Source organism: Podarcis melisellensis (assembly GCF_964234715.1).
Source record: "Podarcis melisellensis genome assembly, chromosome: 7".
Classification (NCBI taxonomy): Eukaryota; Metazoa; Chordata; class Lepidosauria; order Squamata; family Lacertidae; genus Podarcis; species Podarcis melisellensis.
This window is the reverse complement of record NC_138539.1, coordinates 90,962,262-90,987,254: the sequence shown is the minus strand read 5'-3', so window position 1 is coordinate 90,987,254 and position 24,993 is coordinate 90,962,262. Positions and strand designations below refer to the sequence as shown.

Here is a 24,993-nt window from a genome sequence, read left to right as displayed (position 1 = left end):
CATCAGAGCTTGGGGAAGGCAATACCTGTTGGTTTCTGCTTCATTCACTGAACAGCGGAAGTGCTTGTCACAAGACAATGTTTACATTCCACAGAGTCTGTACTGTTGGAGGTTTTCTCACGGGAAAGGAGACTGGATGTGACGTACACTGGTTTCCTGTTTTTCACTGTTCTTTGCAGTTTCACTTTGTGATTCTCTCTGTGCTTTTGAGGAGAGATGACGCTTTCTCTGCTCCGGCAGAGGGAAAATGTTTTTCTGTAACTTACCAGCTTTGAACTGTCAATAAAGTAGTATAGAGCATGTTGGCACATACTTCTCATCATTCCGCTGTGCACTGGACACTGCTTATCCCCAACATTTGGTTATGGGCCCAGAAAAACGCAGTGTTTTGAGAATGGACTCCAGAAGTCGGGCTCCTGGCAAAGGAACAAAGGAGCAAAGAAACGGAGTGCCGGCAGAGGATCGGAACAGCGGCAGAGGGACAGATCGGATCGGAATCTGCTCTGCGCGTAAAGATGATTGATGAGGTATGTGCTACTGCTCCGGGCAGCCTGCCAGCTTCTAATTAATGGCTTTAAGGCTGGACATTGAACTTTTAATAGCCGGTTTTTGCCGTGGCACAGGCAAAAGGCTAAAAGAAAAAGATTTCCTATGCTGGGGGAAATCGAAAGTAACTTTTACAAATGCTGTTGAAGTACAGCAGCTGCAGAATTCAGTGACGCAGCATGAATTTAGGGCAGTAGAGAAAGCACTTGGGGACTTTCGCTTTTGAACTTGCATTTGGAATGCAGTTTGAAGCAGCTGCAGATAAGCAAAGCAAATAAACAGAAGAGCGGCTCAGGCTCACAAGGCAGAGGCTGTTTAGAATTTGCTTTTGGATTGAGGCAGCTGTACACAGACGCAGCATGTATAAAGCAGCTTGATTTAAAGCACCATAGATGACGCAAGAGGCAAATGCCAGAGTCATGATGGCTAGCTGCAGAAGGCTGGATGAGGCAAGTGGGGGATTTGATACCACTGATCAGCCAAATGCTCAACTCACAGTAGCTTGTGATACTGCCATGATTCAGAATGAAGCAGATCGGCGGGGTGCTGGCTGCATGGGAAATGGGGAGACTTCACAGACGTCATCCCATAGTGCAGTGGAACCACCAGATGGCGCCAAAGCTTTGAAGGCAGTGAAATGCTACTCGTGTGGACGTCTAGGCCATATGAAGAGGGAATGCAAATATCCCAGGGCCAAGACAGAGCAGCGCAGCGAAAGCTCATCGCGTGGAAAAGGCCAGAGCAAAGGCAAAGGTCCGGTGTCCAGGACAACGCAGCACAAGGCAATGGTCTCACGCTTCGCTCCAAAGGTTACAAAGGTTGCAGAGGTCCAGAAGACGTCTAGATCTTTCTTCGTTGTTGATTCAGCTGCAACGCATCACATGTGCAACGATAAGAGACTGTTCGTGTCTTTTACACCGCAGGAAGGTGCAATTCACCAGGCGGATGACCACACAATCCCCAGTAAAGGCTACGGAACTGTTGTTCTTCACAGTTTGGACTTATCGATACAGGATGTTCTTTATGTGCCGGATGCGAAACATAATCTGCTCAGCGTTGGACAGCTGATTGAGAAGAAAATTGACGTTTCTTTTAAGAACAATAGGTGCATCATCACCAAGAAAAATGATTATCAATTATATGCTGAATTTGTTGGTCGTTTGTTTGTTTTGTATTATGATGATGTTGTGCAGGATGACACTTGTTGCATTGCAGGTTCTAACAAAAGTTTGCATGCAGAATGTATTCATGATTTTCACAGGAAATTTGGTCATTTGCATTTTGAGGCAGTATCTAAAATACCTGCCTTGGTTGAAGGTATGACTATTAAACCCTGCAGGTACCACATGAAGTGCAAGGCATGCGCAGCAAACAAGGTGAAAATGGCTGCGAAAGGTAAGGTGTCTAGTAGGCAAGCTACAGAACCATACCAAATTATTCATGCTGATTTGGTTGGACCACTAGCGCCCTCTTTGGGTGGAAATAGGTACTTCATGGTTCTTATTGATGCATTTTCCAGGTATATTTTTGTGTACAATCTCAAGCAGAAATCAGAGGCTTTTCCTAGGTTCAAGGAATTCTGTGCTTGGTTGGGAAATGTGCATGGTAAGAAGATAAAGATTCTTTTCACTGACCGGGGGGGAGAATTCACTTCTCAGCAGTTTGAAGCTTTTCTGGCTGAGAAAGGAATTCAACACGATTTGTCTAGTCCTTGCTCGCCATGGCAGAATGGACTTGCGGAACGAGCAAATCAGACATTGCTTCAAGGGTTAAAAACCTTGCTGCATGATGCAAATCTTCCAGAGAGTTATTGGGCCGAAGCTCTCTCATGTTTCACTTACAGTTATAATCGCAGGTTATCTTCAGCGATTGGTTGTACCCCCTATGAGAAGATGTTTGGCAAGAAGCCATACATCAAACACATGAAAATTTTTGGTTCTGACATGTGGGTTCGCTCTCCACAAAACTCCAAGTTAGACAAGCGTGGTTTGCATGGTATCTTTCTAGGTTATCAGAAAGGGTCTTACAGAATAATGATGACTGACTCTAAGGAAATTAAGCTCACAAGAAGTGTTGAGTACAATGCCAAGTGGGGGGAGAATGTGGGAATTTTCCAATGTTATCCTGATTACAGTGATGAGACTGAGGATAGTCAAAAGCAACCGCAACAACCCACACCCACTGATGAAGGTTCTGATTCTGAGTCTGAAACTGAGTCGGGTGATTCAGAGGATTTCAAGAGTGCGAAAGCCTCTATGCGACCCTCTGAAAGCTCTGATCAAGAATTGGAGGAACCATTGTTCACAATAGGTCGTTTTTCTCCTAAGAAGGAAGAGGAGAGTGTTGAAGACTTAAGGCTAATTCGCAGGTCACAGAGAGCCACAAAAGGCAGACCTCCAAAGAGATTTGCTGATGAGTTTGCTAAGATAGCAGTAACAGCTGTTAAAAGCTCCAAGAAGGTATTTGAACCTTCAAGTTTCCAAGAAATCCAGGATTTGGAATCAAAGGAAGCTGAGCCATGGTTAAATGCCATGAAGGCTGAGCTTGATTCCTTGGAAAGGAACAAAACATGGGAACTAGTTCCAGTAGTTCCAGGAATGAAATTGCTTGGAAGCAAATGGGTCTTCAAAGCGAAGACTGATCAAAATGGCAAGATAGTCAGACACAAAGCCAGATTGGTAGCCAGAGGTTTTGCACAGGTACCAGGTGAAGACTATCACGAGACCTACTCACCCACAGTGAGGTATGAGAGCATTAGGCTTATGCTCAAGCTAGCTGCAGAGGAAAATCTACACATTAGTCACCATGATGTGAATACAGCTTTTCTGTACGGATCTCTAAATGAATCACTTTATATGCTTCCACCTGATGGCGTACAGGTAAAACAGGGATTTGTTTGTGCTCTGAAAAAGTCAATTTATGGTCTCAAACAAAGTGCACGGTGTTGGCACACAAAACTCACTGAAGTATTGTTTTCTCTAGGTTTTAAGCAAGGGAAATCTGATCCATGTGTATTTGTCAAAGAGGAGGGGCAAAAGAAACTGTATTGTTTGTTTTATGTTGATGATCTTTTATTCTTTTGGAAAGATGTCACAATGTACAATAACGCCCTAGCTCAACTGAAAGAGCACTTTGACATGAAAGATCTTGGTGAGGTAAACAACTACCTATCTCTGGAAATAGAGAGAGATCAAGATGGTAACATTCTAGTACACCAGTCACGGAAAATTGCTGATGTGTTAAGCAAGCTAAACCTGATGGATGCTAACCCTGTAGACACACCGATGACAACAGGTTATCAGGTAGATGACACTGAAGAAGCATTTTCTGACACTACACTGTACAGAAGTGTGCTAGGCAAGCTAAACTTCATTGCCAGATGTTCAAGACCAGACATTGCTGTAAGCTGTAATTTGCTAAGCAGACAAGTCAACAATCCTACTGTTAAGGATTGGAAAGCTCTGAAACGCATAGCGCGGTATTTGAAAGGCACTATGCATTACAGACTGAGATTTAACAATCAGAAGTCTGGTGGTCTTGAGATATTTGCAGATGCAAGTTTTGGAAGTGACACTACAGACAGGAAAAGTACGTCTGGAGTTTGCTATAAGTACAATCAGGGTCTATTTGATTGGTCATGCAAGAAGCAAACAACAGTTAGCTTAAGTACTTGTGAAGCTGAACTGAATGCACTGTCTTATTCACTTAAGGATTGTGAATGGTTGTTACAATTGTGCAAAGATATGAAAATTCCTGTCAAATGTCCAATCCAGGTTTACCAGGACAACAAAGCATGTTTGGCTTTGCTGAATTCTGAAGGTTGTAAGCAAAGCACGAAGCACTTGCAATTGAAGTTGCAACATGCTAGGGAACGTATTCAGAAGGGACTCGTAACGGTGTCCTATATGCCAAGGAATGAAATTCCTGCTGATGTATTGTCCAAGATTGTATCAAGGGATCAACACTGTACCTATGTGCAGAAGTTGGGTTTGTACTGATATTGTACGAACACGCTGTCCAGTGATGTTCACAGAAAGGGGGAGGATGTTGGTTTCTGCTTCATTCACTGAACAGCGGAAGTGCTTGTCACAAGACAATGTTTACATTCCACAGAGTCTGTACTGTTGGAGGTTTTCTCACGGGAAAGGAGACTGGATGTGACGTACACTGGTTTCCTGTTTTTCACTGTTCTTTGCAGTTTCACTTTGTGATTCTCTCTGTGCTTTTGAGGAGAGATGACGCTTTCTCTGCTCCGGCAGAGGGAAAATGTTTTTCTGTAACTTACCAGCTTTGAACTGTAAATAAAGTAGTATAGAGCATGTTGGCACATACTTCTCATCATTCCGCTGTGCACTGGACACTGCTTATCCCCAACAATACCATGCTGACTGAGGGAAAGGAACAGGCAATAGTAGGAGCCAGTTTTGCAATTTGAATCTGGAGGGAATGCAATAGTATGTGAAATTGATGAAGGCGAAGCAACTTAGGTTGCAGGCTGTCTCTCTGGGAAATCAAATGCAGTGTTAGTGAATTTGCTGCATGCTGTAGGGATGCCTATTCTGCTCTGCTTGTATATTTGAAAATAAAGCAAAGATGATGTGAACACCACAGGTCTCTTGTATTGTTTCATCTAATGGAAGCTAAATCTAGTGCTGCTGCCCCAGAAAATTCTTAACGGAAGAGAATAACAGTATAATAAAATCAACCATACAACAATAATGCTCAGAAACATTTCAAGATGGGACAGAGATGCAGGTAGAGGCCACATGAAATGGAAGCTATCTCCATGCACTAAACCATTCATGCACACAGCCTCACAAAAAGCAGCTGGGGATTTTATCCATGTTACAGCAAAACCTTAAAGAGGAAATAAAAGTCTGTAGCACTAAAGAGAAAATCTTGTGATCTGCAATTTGTCTGGTAGTTCCTGTGCTGTATAGTTATGTATCCCCCAGCTTTCGGAGTATGCTGAAAGAAGAATATGACTTTAACTTTCATTGGTCAAACAACCCACCCTTCGCCCAAAGGCCACAAAGTGCCCAGGAGCTCATCTGGATCAGATTAGTTCTGTGCTGCTTTCAACTGGCTCCATATTCTGCCGCCATTAAGTCCCACATTTTACCAAATCACTGAGTATGGGATTTAATTCAATTTCCATTCATATGCTACTGGAACTTAGCCACTAATAGAAAAGAGGTAATTAGTTTCCTTTGTATTTTAGGTGTCATCCTCTCTTCTTTGAAGTAATTTAATAGGATCTATTGGGAGGTAATAGGCCATAATTTTTTCTGTCCAATCCAAAGTCTTTGTACAGCGCAGGCAGAATTTTAAAGACAGACACCAAATATATTATCATTTCTGCCCACTGCTCTTCTAGGGTAATCCAGAATGTTTGGAGTGTCTGTGGTTCTCCTGGTCAGTCAAAAGGTGCATCAGGGAAGAGGGATCCAGCCTGCACTGGATAAGGTTCTACTCTCCTTGAAGACTCAGGCTCACAGTTTGAGGGTCCTTCTGGATTATGTCCTGAACCTGGAAGAGAAGTTTCACCAGTGGCCAGGACAGCATTTGCACAATTATGGCTTAGGCTCCAACTGCACCCATTCCTTGAGATGATGGATCTGGCCACGGTGACACATGCCTTACATGTATCCTGGCTAAACTACTGTAACACACTCTATGTGGGGCTGCCTTGGACAAGCATTTGGAAGCTTCTTCTGGTCCAGACTGCTGCAGCCAGACTGCTGATGGGGGCTGCCTTCAGGGAGCATGTGAGCCCCTTCACCACCTACTGAGCCATTTCTGTGCACAGTTCAGAGTGCTGGTTATGCTGGTGAAGCCCTATATAGCTCAGACTGCCCCAACCAGATGCCTTTAAGAACACCACAAGGAGAACATGAGCGGAACAGAACAGGGAGGAGAAGCCTCAGCTGCTGAATCCTCTACCTCATTAGGAATTGAAGTATGCAGAGCAAATCTCTGGGCTGAAACTTACCAGCCACACCTGTATAACCTGTAACCTACTAATCTGTGTGCAGAGCACCAAGTATAGCAGAGCTTGATAAATGTTTGCTTTGAGGGGACTGTGAAGACAAAGCAGCTGACAGGCGTCCAATGGGCCACTAATAAGACGTGCATTCACTTTGGTGGGTCACAGATTTTGCAGGCCTGGTTCAGGATGAGTTGTTAAACTCTGCTATGGGCAGCTTACCTGCCCATTCACTCATAATTGTGCCCATTTTAGTCTAAAGCAAGAGAGCGCTGCCATGCCCCACTTTTGAGTCCTGGGCCAAATAGTGAAAGTGACAAGTTTAGCAATGATAGCATTCACTTTCCCTGCAAACAGATTTGAGCTATGCTACATGAAAGAGGAACCCTTCTCATTGACATGACAGCTTTGTATTTTCCGGGAGGTTTTTGGCTATTCATTTCTACCCTACCAATCTGAAATGCTACAGTCCAACAGAGGCGTGGGGTGCACCTGCTGATAATGCACCCTGTAAGCCACCATGTTACAGTTTTAGGTACTTTCCCTGCTACTAGCATAAATTGGCCCATGTGCTACTGCTGCCACAGTCACAGATCTGCAGCATTAATGGTAATATTCACTGGTACTCTTCTATTCAATTGTCTTTCCTTGGCATGATGTTACCTTTAAATTAAATTAACTAGAATTTGTGATTGCATTTCCTGGAACTTTTGCTGCCTAAGCCTGCAAGCTAAAACTTGCACCCACTTCAGAAAAAGGTGACTCTTCCATTTCTTGTTCATTTTTCCTTTCTTTTTAATCAAAGATGTCAGTGAACTCCAGTTCTGCCTCTGCTGTCTTGATTCTGCTTTGCTCACTATATGTATGTATGTATGTATGTATGTATGTATGTATGTATGTATATCTGTTCAACACAAAGTGTGATATTCCTTCGGATTCATTGGTAAAGACAAGGATTTGATTTCTTCAATATAGTGTTGCTTCATTTATTTGACACTCAGAAGGTAGCTTTAGACTTTGTCTTGGTCCTCACACTGCTTTAAATCAGGGCATATGAGGCCCCACAGTTTGCATATAGCTTCTCCTTTCCAACCAGCTGCAAAACTCAAATTGTGGTTGTAATGGTTCTAGGGGTTGCCCCCTTCTCCACTGGTATTACACTGATTTCCTTCCCCAGCAGATGGGCTGCCTCTCTACCTACTGGGACCCTCTTCGGCATCCCCCCGGAGCCTTCCCTCCGCCTCTGGCTCCAATGGCAGTTCCCTGACATCCACCTCCCCCCCAGGACCCCCTCCACCCCCGGCCCGACCTTCTGATCCAACCTCATCCCTCTCCTCTGCCGATGATGCGAGGAATCCCCTGAAGGAGCTGTCGCCATCCTCTGAGGATTCAAAACCCACTTCCCACCCGCTCCGATCTCTTCCCGCGGGGTGGGCCTCCCAGTCTGATTCTTCTCCCTCTGACACCTCCCTTCCCTCCTCTTCGGAGGCAGGAAAACCCACAAAGTCCTCTTCGTCGTCTGTGGTTCCAAATTCTTCCTCCCAGAATCTCGCTAGTGGTTTTGGTTTATCTGGGAACAGGCTGTGGAATTCTTCCACCAGATACCCATCATTGATAGCCTCCGCTGGAACCCACGTGTTTTCTGACTCGGGTTCTCCCTCCCAAGCTACCAAGTACTCCACCTGGCGACCTCGCCACCTTGAATCGAGTATTTCCGTGGCTTTGTTGTGGTGTCCCCTCTCCTCTACCTGCGGGTGGGTGGTGACTCCTCCCTCCCGCCCCGGAAATTCCTGCCCCTCCCTGTACGGTAAGTGTAGGAACACCGGATGTATCTTCATGCTGTCAGGCAACTTGAGCTTGAATGCCACAGGGTTCACCTGCTGTGTTACCTCAAAAGGTCCCAGCCGCCTTGGCTGCAACTTCTTGCACCCTCCCTTAAGGGGTAACCCTTGGGTTGACAACCACACCCGGTCTCCCACACGTATGGCCTCCCCCTCCTGACGGTGCTTGTCTGCCTGCCTCTTGTAAACTTCCTTGGCCCGCTCCAAGTTCATCTTGAGTTGCTGGTGCAAGGCCTCCATTTCTTCCACAAACTGCTCTGCCGCAGGTACACTCCATCCTTCCTCCCCCCTCCCCGGGAAGGCCCTGGGGTGACACCCATAATTGGCCATGAACGGGCTCATTCCCGTGGACACATGTTCAGCGTTATTGTACGCAAATTCAGCCAGCGCTAGTTTCTCTACCAATCGTTCTGTCTCTTGCTGACGTAGCAGCGTAGGTATTGCTGGAGTATACTGTTTGCTCTTTCTGCTTGCCCGTTGGTTTCCGGGTGTCTCACCGTCGAGAAGCCCACCTCGACCTGCAGCAAGCTCATGAGCTTCCTCCAGAACCGGGAAGTAAATTGTTTCCCGCGATCTGAGATGACCCTCGAGGGAGCCCCATGCAGCCTGAAGATGTGATCCACAAACAACCTGGCTGTCTCCTCTGCCGTCACCGCATGTGAGCAAGCTATAAAATGGCACATCTTCGTCAGTATATCGACTACTACCATGACTGCTGTCTTCCCCCTTGACTTGGGCAAATCTGTCATAAAATCAATGGACACCACCTCCCAGGGTCTTCCCGGCGTGGGTAAGGGTTCCAGTAACCCTGCGGGGGCAGCCCTCTCCCCCTTTGCCCTCCAGCAGCAGTCGCACCCCCGTACATATTCCCATGCATCTTCCCTCACCCTTGGCCACCAGAACTGCCTGGTGACGAGCAGCATGGTTTTGTGCTGTCCCAAGTGCCCAGCTGTTGGGTTGTCGTGGAGTTGTTTGAGTACCTTCCCCCTCAAGGTCTCCCCCGGTACATACAGCACCCCCTTATAGTACAGTAGCCCTTCCTTTTCCTCAAACCCTCCATGGTTTTCCCTTCCGTCCCGGAGTTCCCCGATTTTCGTTTGAGCGAACTCGTCATTTCTAGTAAGCCCGGCCAGTTCTCGTTTCCCAACCAATGCTCCCCCCCACACCCATCGGTTCTCAGGGAACACATGTCGGATCTCCGGCGGTCCCTCTCCTTCCATGTACTCCGGCTTCCGGAGAGAGCATCTGCTCTTATGTTTTCCTCTCCCGGCACGTATCGGATCTCGAAGGAAAACTTGGAGAACTCCTGTGCCCATCGAATCTGTCTCTGGTTGAGTACTCGCGCGGTCCTCCAGTATTCCAAGTTCTTGTGGTCAGTACAAACCTGGATCTTGTGCTGCGCCCCTATTAACAAATGTCTCCATCGGTGAAATGCTGCATAGATCGCAAGCAGTTCGCGACCATACACCATAATTTTGCTCCGACTTGCTCAGCTTCCTTGAGAAAAAGGCACATGGCCTCCAGCCCTGCTTGGCCCCTGGCTGCAAAAGTACCACTCCAATGGCTTGGTTGGACACGTCGGTCTCCAGCCTCATGGGCTTCTCCGAATCAACGTGCAGGAGCTGCTCTTCTGAAGTGAACGCCTTCTTCAGTCTTTCAAAGGATTGCTGGACACTTTCTGTCCAGGTGAACTTCTTTTTCCTACTGAGACAATCTGTGATGGGCGCTGTCAAGTGGGCGAAGTTCTTGATGAACTTCCTGTAGAAGTTGCTGAACCCTAGGAACCTCTGCACATCCTTCCGGGTTTTGGGGGCCTTCCATTCCAGCACTGCCTGCACCTTGCTTGGGTCCATAGCTAGGCCCTTGTCTGACAACTTGTACCCCAGAAACTCGACCTCTCTGGTGTGAAATTGGCATTTTTCCAGCTTGACCCACAACTGGTGCTTCTGCAGTCTCTTTAGCACTTCCCTGACGTCTCTGACATGTTGCTTCTCATTGTCCAAATAGATTAAGACGTCGTCCAAAAAGGCTACACAGTTTTTGTACAGCAGGGGCCACAACACGTGGTGCATGAATGCTTGAAAGCAGGCGGAGCCCGATTGTAATCCAAATGGCATGACTAAGTACTCAAAAGCCCCCAGGGGGGTGAACATGGTGGCTTTCCTTTCGCCCCCTCCCTTATCCTAATCAAATTGTACGCTCCCCTGAGGTCCAGCTTGGTAAAAATTTTCCCCTGCCTCACCCGCATTAAAATGTCATCAATCCTGGGCATTGGGAAGGTCACGGGTTCTGATACCAGGTTCAAGGCCTGGTAGTCTATGACTAATCTGGGCTGATTAGTCTCCTTTTGGTCCACAAGGAACACCGGACTGCCCCCCACTGCCTTTGATTCCCTTATGAACCCCCTCTTCAGGTTCTTGTCAATAAACTGCCGCAACTCCTGCATCTCCTGGTCAGACATGGCATACAGCTTACCCACCAGCAGCTGAGCCCCTGGGAGTAAGTTGATTTGGCAGTCAAAGGGCCTATGGGGGGGTAGTCTATCTGCCTCCTTCTCGCTGAAGACTTCCTTCAGGTCAGCGTATTGTGGTGGCACCTCCCCTTTTGTTTCCACCGCCAGCCCAGCCAGCCTGGCCACTGTCATTCTTGGGTTCTCCCCCCCAGACAGTGTTCCAAGCAGTAAGCTGACCCAAAGGTGACTGACCGCTGATGCCATGACACTACTGGATCATGCAGTGCCAGCCAGTTCATTCCCAGTATTATTGGGGGTCCTGCCAGTGTGGCCACGTGAAAGGCAATGGTCTCCGTGTGCCTGGAAACCCTCATTCGCATTGGCGGGGTCTGGTGTGTCACTTCCCCTCCCAGAAGTTCCCTGCCATCGATGGTGGTCACTTGCAAGGGAAAATCCAGGGGCAGCAGGTGGAGTTGGTGCTCCAGAGCGAAGTCCCTGCTGAAGAAATTGCAGGAGCTGCCCGAATCCAGCAGTCCCTCAACTTTGACTGGGTGTCCATTCGGGAGTTCTAGTACCACTTCTATGGCTATAGCTGCCCTGGGAAGGTCAGGCTGGGGCACTTCTATTGGTTGCTGGCCTGGCTGCTGCCCCCGCTGGTTGGCAGCAAGGCGTTGTCGTTTCCCTGCGCCCGCCCTTCCTCCCCCTTCTCCTTGCAGCCAGCAGCCCCCACCATCCCTTGCCAGGCCTTTCTTTGAGGGCAGACCCTGGCAAAATGTCCTGGCCGTTGGCAGAGGAAACACTTCTTGGTGGTTTTCCAATCCTTCCCCTCCCTCTTGTGACCTTCACTGGAGTTTGAAATCTCGTGCGCGTGCGCGCCATCTATTTCCATTGGCTCAGCTGCCTGGGAAAGCTGTCTCGGTATTTCAGGAATGCGGTAGTCATGGCAACGTTCCCCTCTCACTTCGCGTTTCTCCTGAGCCCGCGCTTCCTGCCGCACTCCAATCGCAAGCACAGCCTTGGTCAGCTGATCCATCGACTGTGGGCGGGGTGCGCGGGACAGCTCGTCCTTCACAGTTGGGGACAACCCCTCCTCAAACAACATTTGAATTGGTTCAGAGTCCAGATCCCACCCGAGCCGGTGGATCAACATCGCAAAGCGCGACCAGTAGTCTGATTGACTGGCTCCCCTGCTTGCACCCCATCAGTTCTCGCCGAGTCACACTTTGCTCCACTTCACTGGAATACATCGCGTTCATTGCCCGGAAGAATTTCTTAAGGTCCTTCAAGGCATCATTTTGCATCGCCATTAGGGGCCTGATCCATTCGCGTGCCCCATCCTCCAGATGCCCCACAATGTAGGCTACCCTCTCCCCGTCATCAGCAAAGTCATTATGCTGCAGTTCCAAAGCATACTCTATTTCCGTTTGGAACGCATTGTAGTCCTGGGGTTTCCCCCCAAACTTGTGTACCAGCCCCGGTACCTTCCTTGCGATGGGGGTGGGTCTGACCTGTGCATCCTGAGTCCGTCTTTCGTCCAGCCGCGCCATCAGGAGAGCTACATGCTGTTCCAAGTCTCAGTTCCTCTCTACCAGACTTTGCACTCCAGTTGCTTGCTCCGTCTCTCCGGCTGCCCTGGTTTGGCTCATCGTGCTGCCTCTCTGGGGCTGCGCACAAGCAACGTTGGTGACTGACGGATTGCTGTAATGGTTCTAGGGGTTGCTCGTGCGTAAGTTGCCGCCACTCCTGGCTAGGTTGCCTGGTTGAACCCTTTCTGTCTGGACTGCCTCTTACCCGTGGCTGTCTCAATCGCTGGCAGAATCCGTCAGTGGCCGTTTCTTGAACTTCTTCCAGCAAAGAAGTTCTTTGACGCCAAGTCTCCTCCTACTCTCCCTGCACGGAAGTCTTCTGCGCAGGGAGGGTGTGGGCAGCGGAGTACCCGTGCTCTCCCCGCTGGTCTCCGGCGGGGAGTCCTGGAGCCTCCTCTCCGATTCCCCCATCTGCCCCCCTTCTCCACTGGTGTTACGCTGATTTCCTTCCCCAGCAGATGGGCTGCCTCTCTCCCTAGTGGGACCCTCTCCGGCATCCCTCCAGAGCCTTCCCTCCGCCTCTGGCTCCGATGGCAGTTCCCTGACAGTGGTCTACCCCCATCCCATCCCACACCAGGGACATTCTCCGTTCATGGATGCCAGTTTAAATGGCACCACAGATTAATCTGGTCCAGAGAGAGGGGAGGGCATAAGCAGCAGTCGTCACATAGATTTTGAACTTAGATGTTTGGGTTCAGTTTGGTCAATGAGAAATTTCTCTCTGCAGGCAGCCATTCTAATTTGCTTGGACAACCAAAGCAGCACAATACTTAAGCACTCCTTTCCAGACACTGAAATAATCAGCTTCCTCTTATCCCCTAGACAAAAGAGTGTAAAAGTATTTATAGAGAGGGAGCAAAAAGCAATTTCATGCTACAGAGGAATAATGCAGAATGGAATCATATTATTCAACAACTTAAATGGCTAAAATCCCAGCGTGCTTTTCCTGAAAGAACGACTCTGCATCTATCCAGGATTCATCCATTAAAACAGATGACAATAATGCTGATTCATATATTTCTGAGTTTCCAAAAGCACTTCACACCCATTATCTAATTAATTTTCCCAGCTTTTGTGGAAAATAGGTCAGTGATATTTATCTCCATAACACAGGAGGCAGCTGAGAGAACAGCAGTGGCCTAAGGTCAAATAATGGCTTCATGGTTAAGGTGAGATTTATTTATTCCTAATGTTGGGGTGTATGGGGTGTTAGAGGAGGGGTAGTAGCTTTGGTGGGGGGCATGTTGTGCTTCTTCTGGGGTAGTTTGTCCACCTTTGGTCCCCACCCTGTACTCCACTCCCACCTCTGGCTACTAGAAGCTGTCAGTATGTGACAGTGGCCACACCCTGGGAATGGCTTCAACTAGCTAAACAGGTGAGGGTAGCTGATGGGTCTCAAACCCACGGTGAGTTAGGGACTTTCCCTGCATGTGAAAACAGATGGGCTCCTGTGGATTGAGTGGACGAGACCAAGAGTGGGTCCAATGGTCAAGGAGGCAGTTTCTGCATGTGCTGTAGAGGGAAGTGAGGGGCAAATGGGGCTCATCCACCTGGGAAGGGAGCTCATCTACGAGAAGGAAACTCTGATCCTAAACCTCTGCTGCCTAGTAGGATATCTTCAGGAGAAGAAAAGGCTAAAGAACAAACCCTACACAAATCTGAAGGAAATCTCTAAGTCAGTTAGATGGTGTTTCATATGCCTCCTTCTGCAGCCAAGCTGGTGCCAAACATATTGCTCTGCTTTCATTTGGACCACACCAGCAAGGCTGAGAGGGGGTCTGGTCATCTGGGCAGCCCAGGACCTCCGTACACACTGCCCAGGCTTGCAGCCTGATCAGGTCAGCAGTTTGATTTCACATTTGTCTCTTGAGACAGACAGATACCAACAATTTCTAATATTGTGTGGACCTCCTGGCATAAAGCATATTCCCTTAACCACAAGAGCAGGTCAGTTCTCATTATGATTACCTGCTCAACATCACAATGGGGGCATGCGTGAGAGGTTTGTATCATAAAGTCCCCTTGGCCTATGTACCCCACCCAAATCAGATGTGTCCCAGCTTTGCTCTCATTGCCTCAGTGTCATCTATTGTTTATAGGGATAAATATTCACTTATGAAGTATAAAGTGAATGTGATACATGTAGAAACGTTGTCTGACGTGCCTGGAACCATCTTTCTCTCCCTGGTGACAAAATCCCCCTTGGGGTTCTGTGTAGGCCTGTTCTGGAGCTATAAGCCAAACATACAAGGAAGACATCATGAGTAGTCCCAGCCTGCTGTCAGGCATCCACATGTATTATTACAAATATTTATATGCCACCCCACCCTCAGAGAGTATCCAGGCCATGTTAGCATCAGCCTGAAACCATATAAAGCATTATTTTCATTCACTTCAATTCAATGCACTGTCAGCAACATGGTTGGGCTAAAGTGTGGAAAGGAGGGAGCAGGAGCTATGGGGGAGAGATTCAATTCAGATCAAATTCAAAGAGCTAATTTCACTTCTGAATGAAAACACAGTCCTTCTTTGAAATTCACACTTCTCTGAATTTTGCAATTCCAAATCTCCAGCCAAGTAACATGCACAAAAATGCATGTACTATATTGGTGAACATAACAAAAATGCATTCTATCAGGGGAAATTGCTTTTCAAAAAATGTGTGTATTAGGCAAAATTGCATAGAAATTAATGCATTAGGAGAAATTAATTCTAAAATGCTGATGAATTTTCATGAGAACTTTTTTAAAATAATGCAAACTGATGTGAAAATGTGGAGAACTGAATTTAAGATGGAAAAACTGAAAGCAACTGAAATGGACAGATTTGTCAATCCCTCCAGGTGGATGGAGCAGGGTCTGCTCAGCTGCCATGATGTCACAGCAGAATTCTTTGCCTAGTCCCCGCTCGTCTCATGACTTATCATGACAGACTGTGGGGAACTGCATATTGGCAGCTGGCTTATATATTCTCCAAGGCTAGTTAATATATCTCTAGCAGAGTTAACAAAGTCCAATCAATATTTATGTGGTGCCTTTTTATCTGCCACTGATGTACTGATCAGATGCATCCAGCCTGGTTTACATATAGTTTTGTCTTTCTGCTAGCAAATGAGAAACATTACCTGAAAAAATTCAGCATAGTTTTACACACCTCAGTGAAGATACATCCTTCATGCTACTTGCCTTTGAAACAATAAGAGAAAAATCTTCAGAAAAAACAGAGTTTAAAAATAGGCCATGGATGCTTGGGGAATACTATTGAGATGAAAAATGAATCTCATCTTTGATTGAATACCTTGCTTGCGTTATGCTGCATACTTTGTTATGTAAAATCTCAGAATCTTTTTTCCTCCTGTAAAGGCTGTCAGTGAAAATTAGAAGAAAATTTGTGAATTGCATTTCCATAAATGAGTTGCACTGAGCTCAACTTTAATTATTTTTAGGAAATACAATTGAATTCAATTTTAATTATTCATCCTAGAATGTCTAGGCAGGGATGAATTCAAACAACAGTGCAGAGTTAGAAAATTACCTTGGGACAATATTATCATAAAAAGTCAGCTCAATGCTCTAAAACCCTGTTTTGCAACACTGGTTAGCTAACTCCCTTCAGAAATAGTAGCAATATAGTACACACAGCACAGTCTTATCTCAAATGTGTCTCAAACTGTACAGTTTTTTAAAAATATTGTTTGCTTTTCTGAACACTCAGTCATGACATACTATAGTGTTTCTGTACCATTGCCTTGCCTTTGAAAAGAACATCTAACTACCACAGGGTGAAAAAAGGAACAGGAGGATATTCATTATGTTGTAGAGAGAGGTTTGGAAAAGAGATCCTACTCTCCAGTAGCACAATGGTGATTGCTCCATTAAAACTTGGTTAGTTTTGCATCTGCCATCACTCAATTTTAAACAGCATTCCCCACAAAAATACATAGGCTAGAATGATTCACAGCTGTGCAAATAAGATAATATTTTACTCACAGAGTTTCCAGAAGTTACAGCAAACAAATCCCCATCCAGTGGCAGTAAAAGAAAGGTGAAAACAAGGTTCCATATGACTTACAAAAGAAAAGAACTTTATTACCTTACAAAAAAGATCATGCAATCTTTGGGTTAGCAAAGATGCAGGCTATAAAATTTCCCTTTTGGAGAGATACAGTTCACTTGCAGCATTTGCTGAGTTGGGAGCCAAGCTGCATGTCTCCTTCTTCATTTGTTCCACAACGAGAACAGACTGAAAAGAGAGGGAGCAGAGGTAACTAGAGCTCTGGTAACTAGAACTCAGGGCTCAAGTTAACTCATTCATTCATGGACACAAGTTTGAGTCAGTATCTGCATATTACAACACATTCAAGCCGAGACATTAACGTCTCAGACCAGAGCCATCCCTGTCCTGGAAATCAGGTGAATCTTGAGACTGAATTATCTGTAGCCAGGGTGGAGAACTTCAGGTCCAGGAACCAACCATGGCCACCCAAAGTTCTCAAACTGGTCAGGATTTTCCCCAGGGCACACTTCCTACTAGCCCTTGTCTGGGCCCTCCTGGAGTGTTTTTCTTTGGATGGAATGTGTCCTTGAACTGTAATACTGACTTTTGCTTGTCTGAAGAGAGAGAGAGAGAGAGAGAAAGAGAGAAAGAGACTGTGATTTGCCATGGGACAGAGCTGCACAAGCAAAATTGGTTCAGACTAGATTTCATTTCATTCCCAGATCTTAGTCTAGTTCAGAACTTATTCACATCTATCTTAATATTTTCCCTAAAAAAAATATTATTGTACATAAATTATACCTGTTAAGATAATTTAACTAAGCTAATTCTTACAGATCTCCCAACACCAGCTTGACTTGTTTGTTGGTTTTTGTTTTACATTTTGCTAGTTGACCATCAGAGAGTAGACGTGATCAGGTGAGTCTTACCCATAGACATTAGTAGCACGGGGCACCAGGGCGCCAGGATTTTGGAGGGCGCTACAGGCTGAGTGTCCAGGAAGGAGAGTCAGGGCGCGCTCCCTTCCCCGCTCTGGGGCAGCCCTCTCCTCTCATCTCAGCATCCCATTGGAGCCCACTGCGTCCAGCTCAGGGAAGCCTCTTTGCATCCCCTCCCGCCGGGGCTGCCTGGGTGCCTGGTGGGTGCAATCGGGGGCCATTCCCAGGATCACTTGCTCCTTTGTCCCCTTGAGACTCCGCCCCCAGACTCTCACAGCTCTTGGAAGGTTTGCCGGTGTCCTGAGTGAGTAGCTGGAGGGATGCGGGAGCGGCGACTCAACAGATTTCCCCCCTGTCCCTGTCCCACTGGGAGCCAGCTAAGAGAGAGAGAGAGATTCATGGGTCCTCTAGACCAACCCCCTCTAGTGCAGGAATCACAGCACAAGCATCTCTCACAAAACAAGTTTGCTTCATCTTCCCTGTGAACAGGCCTTCAGATACAGCAGCTTATGATAGAACTATTCAGAGAGTTGGAAGGGAACCACCAGGGTCATCTAGTCCAACCCCCTGCAATGCAGGAATCTTTTGCCCAACATCGGGCTTGAAACTGCAGCCCTGAGATTGTCTCATGTTTTACTGACTGAGGTATATCTAAGTTCAGGTTAAGCTATGCCATTTTGCTTGGACAATTTAAGACCAGGAGTGACTTTTCAGATTTTGGCTGGCCCACATGCACCTGAGACCACAGAACACGGCCCATTGGCTGTCTTGAACCCCATATATATATTCCCATGTAGTGGTAGAGCTGCTGCTTTGCATGCAGTAGATCAATCCCAGGTTCAATCCTCAATATCTTCAGGTAGAGCTGGGAATGCCCCGTGTCTGAAACCCTCACCACTGCTGGTCACGGTAGACAATAAACTCAGCTTCCTGTGTTCCATAAGCCACTACTAGTATATCCTATCAGGGGCGTTAACAGAGAATTATCTCATATAATTTATGTAAGATGATCCTTTTTTCTGTGTTTGTTTTCCTTCAATCTCTTAATATGCTTTCCCTTGGATATGTTACAGCTAGTTCTGCAATCTGATATTGAGTGTGGACTTAAGAATTATTGTGGGACAAATGACCGTGGCGCGTTGGCACAGCCTGGGGGTTCAGCCACGGCAAAGTCTGGGTGAAGCCGGTCGAGCGGTGACCTGAGGTGGCGGCCCATAAGCAGTTCAGCAGGACTCCTCCCTGTGGCCGCATGAGGGGTGATGTGTTGCACGAACAAGTATTCGGTGACCCGCTCATGCCAGTCTCCCCGGTCCAGGCGCGCCAGTGCCTCTTTTGCCGAGCGCACCATTCTTTCCGCTTGCCCGTTGCTGGATGGATGAAAGGGTGCCGTTAGGGCATGGCGGATGCCCAGTCCCAAAAGATACCGCTCAAACGTGCCTGACGTGAACTGCGGTCCGTTGTCAGAGACAAGGACATCAGGACACCCATGCGTTGCAAACAGGCCTTGCAGCACCCGGATGACAGCTTCGGTAGTGGTGGAGGGCATCAGGGCGACCTCCAGCCATTTGGAATAGGCGTCCACCACTACCATAAAGGTCCGGCCGTGAAAGGGGCCAGCCAGATAGCTGCCGGTGGTGCAGGCCTCGACTCTTGGCACGCTTGACAGGCGGACACCCAGGCAGTGATGGCATCGTCCATATTAGGCCACCAGACGTAACACCGAGCCAACGCCTTCATTTTGACAATTCCCGGGTGGCCAACGTGCAGAGCCTCCAGGACGCGCTGACGGAGTCCCTGGGGAATCACGACGCGGTCTCCCCACAGCAGACAGCCGCGATGAGCTGAGAGTTCATGTTGTCTGGTTGCGAAGGGCTGGAACTCCGATGCAAAAGGCCCTTGTGGCCACCCCCTCCACACCCAGTTGAGCACCCGGCTGATGGTGCGATCCTGGGCAGACGCGGAGGCCACAGTGGCAGCCGATACAGGCGCTGCCGGAAGATCCTCAATCAGAAGGAGCGATGAAGCTGGAGCCGGGTCTTCCACAAATGCTGGAAGAGGGCAACGGCTGAGGGCGTCGGCATGGCCCATCGATTTCCGCGGGCGATGGAGGAGCCGGTAGTGGTAGGCAGCCAGGAAAACAGTCCATCGCAGCATGCGTGGCGAGAGGACCGGTGGAGTTGGACAACCACTGGCGAGGAGGCCCAGGAGTGGCTTGTGGTCAGTGATGAGGTCAAAAGTCCTGCCATAGAGGTATTCATGGAACCTCTTCACTCCAGCCACAAGTGCCAATGCCTCCTTGTCGAGCTGGCTGTAATTCCGTTCCGTCGGAGATAGCGTCCTGGAAAAGTAGGCGAGCGGTGCTTCTCTTCCATCTGGAAAACGGTGACTAAGGACAGCACCGATGCCAAAAGGTGAGGCGTCGCAGGCAAGGACCAGCAGCCTGGATTCACTGTACTGTACCAGCACACTGTCTGAAGAAAGGAGAGCCTTGACCGCGTTGAAGGCCGCCGTCTCCCGATGACCCCAGGCCCAAGGCGTCTTAGTGTTAAGTTGTGGGTTGACATAGCAGCCGGCAGAGCGATTTCTTCAAGTAGCTCTTTATTTTGTAAGCTGGAATAAACTGACTGCAAACAGCTCAGCCGGCCTGCTTTTATAGGCAGCCGGCTGTCAACATTGTAACAACAACAGCCCAGAGTTCCCGCCACACACACCAGGTTAAGGGGGGGAACCCCTTCCTGTCAGTTGCCAGAGTTAGGCTTTATCTATAATTTCTGGCTTTGCTCTGCTGTGAGCCTCTTGGATTGTTTTTATGAAAAAAGATCTGTTTGGACTGACTTTGCAGTCATTTAGATTATTATTATTATTATTTTTAAAAAGATCATAGAATCATAGAATCATAGAGTTGGAAGAGACCACAAGGGCCATCGAGTCCAATCCCCTGCCAAGCAGGAAACACCATCAGAGCACTCCTGACATATGGTTGTCAAGCCTCTGCTTAAAGACCTCCAAAGAAGGAGACTCCACCACACTCCTTGGCAGCAAATTCCACTGTCAAACAGCTCTTAATGTCAGGAAGTTCTTCCTAATGTTTAGGTGGAATCAGTGGCGTAGTGTGGGTTGTCAGCACCCGGGGCAAGGCAAGTAATTTGCGCCCCCTAACCCATGGATTTGCGCCCCCAACCCGTGGATTCGCGCCCCCAACCTGTGGATTTGCGCCCCCTAACCCGTGGATTTGCGCCCCCAACCCGTGGATTTGCGCTCCCTAACCCTAACCCCCAGATGTTGCGCCCGGTGCGGCTGGCCCCCCTGCACCCCCCACGCTACGCCACTGGGTGGAATCTTCTTTCTTGTAGTTTGGATCCATTGCTCCTTGTCCGCTTCTCTGGAGCAGCAGAAAACAACCTTTCTCCCTCCTCTATGTGGCATCCTTTTATATATTTGAACATGGCTATCATATCACCCCTTAACCTCCTCTTCTCCAGGCTAAACATGCCCAGCTCCCTTAGCCGTTCCTCATAAGGCATTGTTTTGAGGCCTTTGACCATTTTGGTTGCCCTCCTCTGGACACGTTCCAGTTTGTCAGTGTCCTTCTTGAACTGTGGTGCCCAGAACTGGACACAGTACTCCAGGTGAGGTCTGACCAGAGCAGAATACAGTGGCACTATTACTTCCCTTGATCTAGATCTGAATTTAAAAAGAAATCAACATTGTTAAAAACAAGGTGATACATAATAAGATAATTTGTCTTAAATCTGAAAAAACAAGAAAAAACGAAACATGGTGGTGTTGTATATACCACCTCCAGAACAGACCTCTAGAATGAATTAAGTTCTTAACCTGAGGTACCACTGTATAAGTGCATTGTTAATAAATGAGCAACTAAAAAAGCTTACAGTATATTTCCTGTTTTCTGTTCCCAAGCAGAGATAATGTGTAAGTGTGGTGTCAGCTCCCTAAAAAAAGGTCAACAACTCTGAGGGAACCTTTTGGGTCCCCTCCTTAAAAGGGGGAAATTTGGGGGGGCACCGGAGGGATCTTTGCACCACGGCGCCGGATACGCTTAAGATGGCCCTGGAGGGGATGGCAACAGGTCTGGATGTGAAAACTAGGTTTGTCCTCAAATCCATACAAAGAGAGAGGGGTGAGATGAACTGAGGTCTATTTAAAGCACAGAACGGGCAGGGGGACATTGAAAACCTCCCACACTGGTGCTAATCCACGGGTCCTGCACTGCTTTTACCTACTAGGGCTCTGTAAAGGGAACTGATCCTGACAAAGAGTTGGGGGACAAATACACAGGTATGCATACAGTTTTCATACTTTCAGTGTTTAATTATTTTTTAATGATTATTTTCCCCTATGTTTTTAGTTGGTCTTCTTTTTATCTGTAAGCTGTTTTGAGTCCCATCACGGAAAAAGGTGGGGTTATTATTATTATTATTATTATTCTTCAACTTCTTCCAAACCACTTGTCTGCCCTGTTTTTTCAATTATCACTTCACCCCTTTATAGAGATTCAGCAAGACCAAAATTGAGTCAGTCCCCATCAAGCCTGCTTTGGCCTGTATATCCTGAAATAAACTGAGCAAAGAGTCCCCCCTGCAAAACAGTTGCCTCCAGAACTGGATGTTTCATTTTAGAGCTGCCAAGTAGATTGATGTTCCCTCTCACGGCTCATGCTTCGTTTGCGTTCCCTCTTCAGAGCCCACTGAGATATCATGAATGGTAGGCTAATTTATCATGGCTGCGATGATAGAGCAGCTGCAATCTAATGTGTTTATTTCAGAAACAGAACACTTCTACTATTGATTTTTAATTAACTTGAACACTTTCCTTTTGGACCTTCTGCATTCTGGGAATACCATGTGGGAATGCTTGAAAGGACTCTAGCCATCAAACCTGAAGGCTGATTCGCCCATGTCCAAAGCTTAATGTCCGCAACCGCAAGTGGATGAATGGGTGAAGCAGTCATTGCAAACCATCAACTACCACAGAGAGCTTTTGCATCAGCTCATATCTGACAGAGGAAGGTTTGTGGCCTGGGCAGCCACACCTTAATCCAGACCTTGGGGAGGGTCCCTGTGCTCTGTTGCTGAATGTTGAGGATGGGGAGCTTGAGGTACAACAGGGATAACACACTGCTTTGTCGACCAGGTGACAGCAGAGGGCTAGAGTCCTAGTGTTTATAGCAATCTCATACTGCCTGCCAATCGTAGTGCCTGATGTTGCACCTTCATATTCCCTTTTGTACCTTAGGGGGCTCTGAGTACTCAACCCCAAACACCTTACTGGGTAGATCTTAGTCTCAGAGCAGAATAATAATAATATTATAATTATTTAGTATTTATAGCCCGCCCATCTGGCTGGGTTTCCCCAGCCACTCTGGGCGGCTCCCAGCAAAAGATGACACCGAATCTTTTCCTTTCTTTTTTTTACTTCCCTAAACTTCAGGTGTCTTCTAAAAGTCAGGTAGTTGCTTATTTCCTTGACATCTGGTGGGAGGGCATTCCACAGGGCGGGCACCACTACTGAGAAGGCCCTCTGCCTGGTTCCCTGTAACCTCACTTCTTGCAGTGACGGAACTGCCAGAAGGCCCTTGGCGCTGGACCTCAGTGTCGGTTCCTGCCAACCAATCATACTGCTGCATTGTTCTAGGACCAATCAGACTGCTGCATTCTGAATCCTATTGTTCTAGGACCAATCAGACTGCTGCAGTTTGGATCCTATTCAACTCAGTACATAACACCCCTCCCCTCTAAGTTCCAGTCCTGCCCGGGAGGTCACATTCATAGTCCTCAAGGTACGCTGGCGGCCTACGTGTGTGTTACGGCCTGGGGTGTTCTCTCGTCCGGGGTTCAGCTTCTGGCTCATGTTCCAAGGATGCTGGCTGTGATGGGGCCATTGGGTCCGGTGCAACCAGCTCGCTCAGTCGTGGTTCTGGTTCCGATGTCCTTTTGGCCTTGTGGGTCCTCTCTGTATTTACTGATTCTGCCTCTTCTGCTGGCCCCTCCTGTTCTATGGGCCTCATTGCCCCACTGTTCCCTTGGGACTCCTCTGACCTGTCCTCCTCCTGGTTTTCTCCCGGGAATCATCACCGTATCTGGTCGCAGTGGCGGCGCCAGCATTGCCCCCATCCGTTAGCACCTCGTACGACACGGGGCCAGGGACCCTGGTGACTGTGGCGGGTATCCATGCAGGGCCTGCCCCAAAATTCTTTGCGTACACTGGGTCCTGGGCCTCGAAGGTCCAGGGGTTCCTGCCTTCCCCCACCACTACCTCAACCTGAGCTCTATCAGGGTGAAGGCGGTTCAATCTGATTGCAAGGCGCTGACCCATTAGTAGTTCAGCAGGGCTCTGGCCAGTCGTTGAGCTGGGAGTGCTGTGCTGTGCTAGAAGGAATGTGGCAAGGCGGTACTCCCAATCCCCTTGCATCATGCGGCGGAGGGTGTCCTTGGTGGTCTGCACCATGCGTTCTACTTGGCCATTGGTGGCAGGGTGGAATGGCACCGAACGGATGTGTCGGATGGCGTTCTGCGCTGTGAAGGTTTGGAATTCTCCTGACGTAAATGTGGTCCCGTTGTCTGAGACGAGAGTGTCAGGGAGCCCGTGGGTTGCAAACAGCCTGCATAGTACCCAGATGGCTGCGGACGTAGAAGTGGATGGTACCAGTGCGACTTCCAGCCATTTGGTGTAGGAGTCCACCACTATGAAGAATGTTTTCCCCTGAAAGGGGCCAGCGAAGTCCACATGCAGGCGTGACCATGGTGCTCGGGCGGACTCCCAGGACTGGGGCCCTTGGGGGATTTGGGCGGGATTCTTGGCAGGCCTGGCAGTGTTTGACCCAGGCCTCTATCTCTCCGTCGATCCCCGGCTACCACACATAACTCCTGGCAAGTGCCTTCATTCTTACTACCCCTGGGTGTGTCTCTTCTAGGGCTGTGAGGACCCTTTTGCGGAGGGGCTGGGGAACAACGACCCTGCTTCTCCATAATGTGGGCCAACAGTTCATGTTTGCGGGTTGTGTAGCCGGCGAATTCTGGCCCAGGGCTGCTGCTGGGCCATCCCCTCCACACCCAGTCCAGGACCCGGGAGATGACCCTATCTTTCTTGGAATGGTGTGCAACTTCTTGTGCCTGAATGGGGCGGTCGGGAAGCAGCTCCAGACTCATAACCTCTTGTGCAGGTGCTGGGTCGGGGCCTGTTTCCGGTAGTGGTAGCCTCCTGAGGGCGTCTGCATGGCCCATTGCCTTCCCAGGGCAGTGAATCAGTGCATACTGGTAGCTGGCAAGGAAAATTGACCACCTGAGGACACGAGAAGACAGCATTTGGGGGGTCTGCTTTTTGGGGGCAAACAAGCTAAGCAACGGCTTGTGGTCAGTCACCACGGTGAAGGGTGCAAGAAATCATGGATTTTTTTACCCCCTTCACAATTGCCAGACCCTCCTTGTCGATTTGCGAGTAGTTCCCCTTGGTTGCATTGAGTGTCTGGGAAAAGTATGCCACCGGTACCTCTCTTCCATCTGGGAGTTGGTGTCCCAGGACAGTGCCAAGGCCATAGGGCGAGGCATCACATGCTAGCACCACCGGCAGCCTCTCGTCGAAGTGTGCCAAGACCGAGTTTGAGACAAGCAAGTCCTTGACTGCCTGG

General features: G+C 48.2%; 1 long non-coding RNA gene across 1 annotated transcript in view; it reads left to right on the top strand.

Moving 5' to 3' along the window:
• Positions 1 to 20,380, top strand: part of LOC309373639 — a 101,210-nt gene extending 80,830 nt beyond the window's left edge. Inside the window, exon 3 of the long non-coding RNA XR_014170119.1 lies at positions 20,223 to 20,380. This is a non-coding gene — a long non-coding RNA (uncharacterized lncRNA). The remainder of the gene's footprint in view (positions 1 to 20,222) is intronic.
• The last annotated feature ends 4,613 nt before the right edge of the window (positions 20,381 to 24,993 follow it).